At 37.8% G+C, this 9,830-nt stretch overlaps 1 pseudogene; it reads left to right on the forward strand.

Moving 5' to 3' along the window:
• Positions 1–8,214: 8,214 nt before the first annotated feature.
• On the forward strand, positions 8,215–8,334 carry LOC129901889 (5S ribosomal RNA; annotated as a pseudogene).
• Positions 8,335–9,830: the final 1,496 nt, after the last annotated feature.

Raw genomic sequence — 9,830 nt, forward strand, 5'->3', positions numbered from 1 at the left:
AATGATACTGCTTCTGTATTTTGGGCATAACATTTGATAGGTTATTTCAAATTAGGTGATTCTAATTTTTAAATAACTCTAACGTCATTACCTACAACTTTCATGAAGACCATATCTTAAGATTCGGAGGATAAATAGGTCAAATAAATTAATATTTAGAAGACATGGTGCTGTAATGAAATAGAATGTTTGTCGAAGAAAAATTATATCTCACGGTAGGATGCTCCGAATCAGTTGATTCTTAAATGACATGAAATTACACTTCTAGATATAAAATTTATATGAAGACAACAAATCCTAATTAGGAAGTTATCTTGTTCAAACACAGCTTTGAAAAATGGTATTTCGTTAAAAGAAGGTTCATCTCACCAACTATGAAAATATCTAGATCCATTTGACATCACCCATGACATGGACCAAATGACTTTTGGAGTGGATCAAAATATAGAGATCTCAAAATGGAAGTGGGATATGATCAACATGGACTTCATTACTGGTTTACCACAAACCCATAACATCATGACTCCATTTGAGTGATTGTGGATAAGATGACCAAATTGACCCATTTCTTGCCGGTTAAGACTACATACACTGCAGAGGATTATGCCAAACTCTGTCTTAGAGAGATTGTTAGACTACATGGAGTTCCTTTGTCTATCATCTCAAATAGGGGAGCTTAATTCACTGCTCGGTTTTGGAAGTCATTTCAGAAGGGTTTGGGTTCAAATGTGAACCTTAGTACTATTTTTCATACGCAGGCAGATGGCCAAGCAGAGCATACAATATAGACTTTGGAGGATATATTGAGAGCCTGTGTCATTGACTTCAAAGGTAATTGGGATGATCATTTACCTCTTATTGAGTTTGCATACAATAATAACTTCCATTTGAGTATTCAGATGGCTCCTTATAGAGATTTGTATGGGAAAAGATGTAGATCACCAATTGGTTGGTTTGAAGTTGGTGAAGCCGAATTGATTAGAACTGAATTATTTCACTAAGCCATGGAGAAGGTGAAAATCATCCAAGAGAGGTTGAGAACTACTCATAGTCGCCAGAAATCCTACACTGATGTTAGGAGGTGAGATTTAGAGTTCAAAGTGCATGATTGGGTATCTTGAAAGTTTCACATATAAAGGGTGTGACGAGATTTGGAATAAAAGGGAAGCTTAGTCCCCACTATATTGGTCCTTATTAGATTATAAAGTGGGTTGGTAACATATTCTATGAATTGGAGTTGCCTCCAAAGTTAACAACTATTCACTCCGTGTTTCACATCTCTATGCTTAAGAAGTGTTTGTGAGACCCTTTGCTTGTTGTTTCGACTAAGAGCATTGGTATGAAAGGGAGTTTGACTTATGAGGAGGTTCCAGTGAAGATTCTTGATCGTCAAGTTCATAGATTGAGAATCAAAGAAGTAGCATCAGTCAAAGTCTTATGGCAAAACAAGTTTGTTCAAGAAGCCACATGGGAAGCTGAAGAGGATATGAAATCTAGATACCCGCATCAATTCATGCATCCTAATGATGATATTGAGGGTAATGTTTCTTTCTCTAACCTTTGAGTCAATGGTCATCTCGAGTTTGAGTATTTGATATACATTCTTAAGTCAGCTTGATTTGAATTCGTGTCTTGAGTGAATTCATAGATTGGCCATCATTTAAGGATGAATGATTCCAAGGGGGATATATTGTAACTCTCCCGGAGTGATTAGCCTAAACTAACTCTGAATGATCTAAAAATTTGCACCAGAGGCTGGCCAGAGACCCTTCATAGACTGTATTTCTCTTCACGATCCATGAAAAGTGACCATGAAGAAGCTTGGCATTTGGGAGATTGGGAACTGAAGGGTCTAAAAAAGGGTCTACGGCCTGTGGTGCGTATCTCATTCTGTGATGTCTGTTCGTGATCCTTACCCACAGGACCCCTGATTTGGAAACCACCACGAGTGAGGATCATGAGTCATAATGGGTTTACGGATCGTGAAGGGGTCCGTGAAGTTGAAACCCCTGAACCTTTGGGATGGTTTGACTTCTTGAGAGCATTCACGACCCAAGTGACCACTACGGACTGTGGTGGCAACTTTGAAGGTAAACCACCCCTAATAGAGCCCAAGTCATGGATCACGGATCATGGTAAGGTTCACATGCCATGGTGGCCTTTCGTGATGAGTTCTCGCCCAGTTTTAGTGAAGAGCATTCCGGTTTTTTTCCACCTTTTCTCAACTAAATCCTAATGTTCAGGGACTAAAAATCATTCCCTTATGATACCCAATATGTTTTTTCTCTCTTTCTTACTTAGAACATTTGAGAGAAGCGATTGGAGAAAAGAAATAAAGCTAGGGTTCAAGGTCTTCGAGCAATTCCTTCGAGTTTCGATCATTCCCTTGATCCTTCCAGGTATGGAAGGATAATCACAATGCTGGTGTCACGCCCCGAGAGGGTACCCTAGGTGTGACCGGTACTCAGAAACCATCACTGGCCTCTAAGAGAACCACTTGGTCTCATCACTCATTCATTCATCAGCAGAAGACTTAAGTGAAAATAAGAATACTTATGTGGGCTTGCCATCATCAACATCAAATGAAATAAATAATCCTTAGATGAAGTAGTTTCAAAGAAGAACTACTCCAATTATATCATCAAACTTTGTGTATGAAGCCTCTAACACTATCAGACGGTGCCAATGATATGACTATGACTACCTCAAAACAAACATAATACTCAATAATAATAAAAGGATAAAAAGTTCCTCCGAATACAAGAAGTACTCACCAAATAGATGCAAAGTAATGATCTTCAATGATGCACCTGTTGAGGATCTTTAACACATGTATCTGCATCATAAAAAGATGCAGGTCGAGTGACGTAAGTACATGGAATGTACGAGTATGTAAAATGGTAGGAAAGTAAGGATAGATATCAAGAAACTCCTCTCAGGAAGACTCGGCTCAGAACTCAACATCAATATGTAATGTAAGTTTAAAAATAATAATATTAAGCAATGCTTACTCAGTGGGGAGATTCTCTAACTTACAACCATCAAGCGATGTTGTTGCCGTATCCATTCAATACCTTGCCAGGGTAATGGACATCACCATCTTGGATCCAATCATCGAAGTCCTCTTTTTGAGACTTAAGAGGTATAGCCTCCATCCTACGCTGGCTACGTAGTTTTAGGGTTTGAATCAATTAAACTCTTACCCAACTTGGTGCTCAATACCACTCCTAAAACATGTGCTCATATTAACATCATCATCTAGTCTTATTGGAAAAACATCAAACTCATCTTATTACCTCTTAATCAATCATTACACTTCAAAACATTATTTACATCTCATCAAAACATCTTGGTCAAAATATCATTTACTCAAATTTATTTAAACTCAATTCTTTTGCTATTTCAAAACTCAGTAAAATACATATATAGTATTAATTCAAATCACTCTTTTTGTCAATAAATATTAAAAGCCAACATCTTTACTCAAAACACGTGTAAAAATATTCATGAATATCAAATCAATTAGGGTTCATAGGAAAGTATCCATGAAAAATAATTCCAATAATATGAGAGATTAAAATAATAATAATCTCAATGCATAAATATAACTAACTCAATAGAAGAAGAATTAATTTATTTATAATTCAAGATTTAAGTAAAACTCAGCTATAACTCAATTAAGATGAATTTAAATATTGGGCGTATGTAGAACTCAATCCAATGCTACGAATAGTCTTACATACCTAGAATTTGAAGCTTTACTCCATATTGAAGAACTCAATGACCACTCTTGAACCCCTAGCCTTTTGCCTCGCTGGAGCATTTTGTGTACTACTAGGAGTATAAAAATCACCAGAATAATATTTCTACACTACTAAAAACTAAAACTATATTTGAGAATAAGAAAACAAATGTATAGAGAGAAGAGTTGCTTGAGAAAGATTGATGAATAAAATGAGGAAATAAGTGGGTATTTATAAGTGTGGAGGATAGACCTTATAATAAATAAAACTAATTACAAAGGATGATCCTAAAAATTCAATGAAGGATTGTGATCTCATGGATGATGTCAAATGAAGTACTATTGATGTCATGGATGATGTCAAATGGATCTAGATCTTTCCATGATTGGTAAGATAAACCTTCTTTTAACGGAATACCTTTTTTCGGAGCTACGTTTGAATAAGATAACTTCCTAATTAGGATTTGGTGTCTCATATGAATTGTATATATAGAAGTATACTTTTATGTGGTTCAAGAATCTACCAATTTGGAGCAACCTACCGTGAGATATGATTTTTCTTCTAGAAATACTCTATTTCATCATAACATCATATCTTGCAAAAATTAATTTATTTGACCCACGTATCCTTTGAATCTTAATATATAGCATTTATGAACTTTGCAGGTAATGCCATTGGGGTTATTTAGAAATTTGAATCACCTAATTTGGACTATTATATAAAAATTTATGCCCAAAATACAAAAGCAGTATCATTTTCGTTGATAATTGAAACACCACATACAACGTTTTAGGAGGTGTTACGATATCTCTCCCTTGGGATCATTCATCCTTGAATGAATATGAAAATATGGGACATGAATAACGAATATCATCAAGACATCAATTTCTCAAAAACTCCGATACTCAAATGTTCAAACAAAACATACTAAAATAGTCAATGACTCAAACTCAGGAATACACATCGACTCAAAGGTAGAAGTAAGGAATATTACCTTGAACATCATCCTCGGAAGGCACGAATAGATGAGGATATTTAGGCTTTATATCTTCTTCAGCTTTCCATGTTGCCTATTCAACAAATTAATTTTGCCATAGGACTTTGACAGTTATCATTTCCTTAGTTCTTAATTTGCGAACTTGATGATCAAGAATCTGGAATGAAATCTCCTCATAAATCAAACTCTCTTTCTTTCCAATGCTCTCATTAGGGACAACAAGTGAAGGATATCTCAAACACTTCTTAAGAATAAAGATGTGTAACACGGGATGAATAGCTGCTAATTCTGGGGGCAACTCCAATTCATAGGCTACATTACCAACCCTCTTCACAATCTGATAAGGACCAATGTAGCAGGGACTAAACTTCCCTTTATTTCCAAATATCATCACACCCTTCATGGGTGAAACTTTCAAGTATACTCAATCATACACTTTAAACTCCAAATCTCTCCTCCTAACATCAGTGTAGGATTTTTGGCGACTCTGAGCAGTCCTCAACCTCTCTTGGATAGTTTTCACCTTCTCCATAGCTTGGTGAACCAAGTCTGTACCAATCAACTCAACTTTACTAACTTCGAACCAATAAATTGGTGATCTATATCTCCTCCCATATAGAGCTTTATAAGGAGCCATTTGAATACTCGAATGGAAGTTATTATTGTATGCAAACTCAATAAAAGGTAAATGATCACCCCAATTACCATTGAAGTCAATGACACAGTCTTTCAACATATCCTCCATAGTCTGTATCGTACGCTCTGTCGAGTCGTCTGTCTGAGGATGAAAAGCAGTACTATAGTTTATTCTTAAACCCAAACCCTTCTGAAATGACTTCCAAAATTGAGCAGTGAATTGAGCTCCCCTATCTGAGATGATAAATAATGAAACTCCATGCAATTAAACAACCTCTCGAAGGTATAGTCTGGCATAACCTCTACGGTGTCTGTAGTCTTAACCGGCAAGAAATGAGCCGATTTGGTCATCCTATCCATAATCACCCAAATAGAGTCATGTTATTTATGGGTTCACGGTAAACCGATAATAAAGTCAATGTTGATCATCTCCCACTTCTATTCTGGGATCTCTATATTTTGAGCCACTCCACAAGGCCTTTAGTGCTCAACTTTAACTTGTTGGCAGTTCGGACATTTGGACACAAACTCTGCTATATCTCTCTTCATTCCACTCCACCAGAATACTTCTCTCAAGTCATGGTAAATCTTTGTTGAACCTAGATGGATGGGATATATGGAATTATGGGCTTCTGCCATAATTCTCTTCCGAATGCCATCAACACTTGGAACACATAATCTCCCTTGATATCTCAACATTCCATCTCCCCCCTTGGCAAAAGCCATTACCTTCTTCTTGTGAACCTCGTCTTTTAGTTGAAGGAAAACGGGGTCTGATCTTGGTTTCCTTTCACCTCTGCAACTAGAGATGATTCAGCTCTATTTTGGACTATTGTACTACCCTCACTAGAGTTACTAATTTGAACTCTCAAATGTCCAAGTCTATGCACTTTCTTTGCCAACTATTTTTTTTCTTCCACATGGGCCGTACTCCCCATGGATAACCTACTTAGAGAATAGACAACTTCGTTTGTTTACCTGGGTGATAGAGAATGCTCATGTCATAATCCTTGAGAAACTCTAGCCATCTCTTCAGCCTCAAGTTCATCTCCTTCTGAATGAATACATACTGCAAGCTCTTGTGGTTTGTGAATGCATCTACATGTACACCATAAAGATAGTGACTCCAGATCTTAAGAGAAAATACCACATCTGCCAACTCAAGGTCATGAGTGGAGTAGTTCCTCTCATGAGTCTTCAGCTGTGTGGAGGCATAGGCAATGACCTTACATTTCTACATCAACACACATACCAACCCAACTCTGGAAGCATCACAATAGATTACAAAACCATCTGTTCCCTTGGGTAGGGACAATATTGGAGTAGTAGTCAATCTAGCTTTCATCTATTGAAAGCTTTTCTCACAAGCATCAAACCATTGAAATTTAGCCTTTTTCAAAGTCATCTTAGTCAATGGTGAGGAGATGGATGAAAATCCCTCAACAAACCTCCTATAGTAACCTGCCAAACCTAAGAAACTCCTTATGTCGGTTGGAGAGTTAGGTCTGAGCTAGTTCTTAACTGCTTCAATATTTTGAGTATCAACTAGAATTCCATCACCAGATATAACATGTCCTAGGAACACTACAGACGCAAGCCAAAATTCACACTTTGAAAATTTTGCATACAACTCCCTCTCCTTAAGAGTTTGAAGGACAATCCAAAAGTGGTTAGAATGCTCTCTCTTACTTCTAGAGTGGACCAAAATATCATCGATGAATATAATAACAAATGTATCTAGGTATGACTTGAATACCCGATTTATGAGGTCCATAAAATCAGTAGGAGCATTTGTCAATCCAAAGGACATAACAAGAAACTCAAAATAACAATAGCGGGTTCGGATAACAATCTTCGGGATGTCACATTCTCTCACTTTCAACTGATGATAGCCTGATATGAGGTCCACCTTAGAGAAGCATATGGCCCCCTAAAGTTGGTCAAATAAATCATCTATCTTGGGGAGAGGATACTTGTTCTTTATGATTGTCACGACCCAACCCCGCAGGCCGCGACTGGGGTTCGACCGGGACCCCCCATATACATATCTATCAGTTGTGGTCATATTAAACTGTAAATAAACAACTTCATGTAAGCGAGCCCCACTGGGCGATAACATTTTCATAAATCTGTAGCCCTTTTTGTTTGTATCACAACATGATAAGGCACGCAAGCCGACAAGGCTGCCATAACATAATAACATATATCATGTATCATATAGACCCATCTGAATCACACTGACACACACAACCCACATATACATGTCTGCAGACCTCTAATAATATAAATGACAACATATGGCGGGACACGGCCCCCGTCGTACCCCCGAATGGATAAAACATTTTTTATACATGAGTAGACAGTATCAACAACTAGGTCCCGAAGCAATGGAGCCTCTTCTAGCTGAGATGCATGGGATCCTAAGATGACAGACTCCCAAAACCTGTATCTGTACCTGCGGGCATGAACACAGCCCCCCGAGAAAGGGGGTCAGTACGATATATGTACTGAGTATGTAAAACATAACATGATACAACTGGAAGCATATCTGAAGTAGAGAAGCAGGGAATAAAATGTCAAATCAGAAACATGTACCATTACTCTGTGAATCACAAAAAAATGCATACTCAAATTTTCAATATAGCCGGCCTTGTCAGGGGTCCGATGAATCATATATGTAGTATCAGTATCGGGCCCCAGGCCATCATATGTAGTATTAATATCAGGCCCCAGGCCATCATATGTAGTATTAGTATCAGGCTCCAGGCCATCATATGTAGTATCAGTATCAGGCCCCAGGACATCATATGTAGTATCACTAGTTCAGATTCGTCCATCTCGCGCGATCACACCAGCACTAACGCATTAAGTTCCATCAGAATTTTGAAGTTAAGCGTGCTGGAGTGAGAGTAATATTGGGATGGGTGACCTCCATGGAAAGTCCTCGTGTCGCGTTTCATTGTAACCTTTTCCATGAGTTATGGGCAGTCAACTTAGCCTAAGATTTACCTCAGCGTTGTCTCGCGAGTCTTTATGTTTCGCCTTGTCCTTTCCTTTATTATCTCACAACCAGTATCGACGTAGACTTTTAGCTCCACCATCCTCTATTCACTTTGTGTTCTCCTCATTTTCTACCACAGGAGGCTTTCTATTCCTTTTCTTTGGTTATTTATCTATCACAACATTATTTGTGACTAACTCTATAACCAACGTTTTGGCTTTTGGTCTAGCATGCTGTTATTATACTTTATAGTGTCTTTTGAATTATTCGATATCCTTTCATTGGTACATTCTTCTATTTTTATACGCAGACGCCTTCTAGTGTTATGTTGTTCAGGGTCTCCTCGCAAACTTCTTAACGCTGCCTTATGTAGCATTCTGGCTTCCATCCACTTATTGGTAGCTTTCAAACCTTTCTAACTTAGTTCGGCAAGATATCTTATTGAAATTTAGACACCCATCTCAAATATATTCCCATATCGATTGCCTTCACCTTAGTTTTGCCATTTTATCATTAACTTCCCCTCTTTAGAGGGTACTCGTATTTTCCTCTATTTGTACTTGTAGTTGTTCCAATTTCAATTAGGCAGTACTAGTATTCTGATGATAACTATTCCAGGTTTTCTTGAAGTAGTGGCTTTGTCCCAACCTGTATCCTTTGTTTCTTGGGATGAATGGAAGTTGTGCCCTTTGTTCCTTAAGTTTTCCATCCTCGTCCCCTAAGGGTTCCATTATTTTTGGGGCAAAGTTGTGTACACGCGTCATTTTGTTTTTGTATCTTAAGCTCCATGCTCTTGCTGCGTTCCCAACGCAGGCTTTTAACTTAATCAACGCATACTAAGTGCGCCTTACTAGTGGTCCCACTTTATCCCTGCATACTCGTACCATACTATTCAACTTATACTTATATATCCCCCTTTTTGTTCGTATTCGTATTCAGTTCCTGACATCTCTCTGAGGTGCTTCTATTCGAAGCTCTTTCCCCAATTAGTCAGTGGAGAACTATAAACTATTATCGTAAACCCTTTTCCAATCATTATTGGAAGAAACTCGAATCCCTTAATCATCATAGTACTTCCATTTTTATACTCGACCTACCTAGTTTCCTTTTGAGTTTATCTCGAGTTAGGAATAACTCATCTAATTTACAATAAGAGTCGGGGGTTAGTATTTTTGTCACAAAGAGTGAAACTCATACGCGGGACATCTTATCCTTCATCCTAAGCCCTCTGTTTATATTCTTATAGTACAAATACGTCTAGAGATACCCTAGTCTGAACTTTCTACTTAAATAAGCTTTCGTTCCTCCAAAATAAACTTCTTCAAGTGAAAAGGGTGCCCCTTATCGGCAACCTAAAGGATACCTCTTACAGATTTAGTTGAACACAGTAGGGGTACTTGGTATCAATTTTTCAGACTTCTCAAAAATCCATGTTCCATTCCTTTTCCCTTGT

Source organism: Solanum dulcamara, chromosome 8 (assembly GCF_947179165.1).
Source record: "Solanum dulcamara chromosome 8, daSolDulc1.2, whole genome shotgun sequence".
NCBI classification, from domain to species: Eukaryota; Viridiplantae; Streptophyta; class Magnoliopsida; order Solanales; family Solanaceae; genus Solanum; species Solanum dulcamara.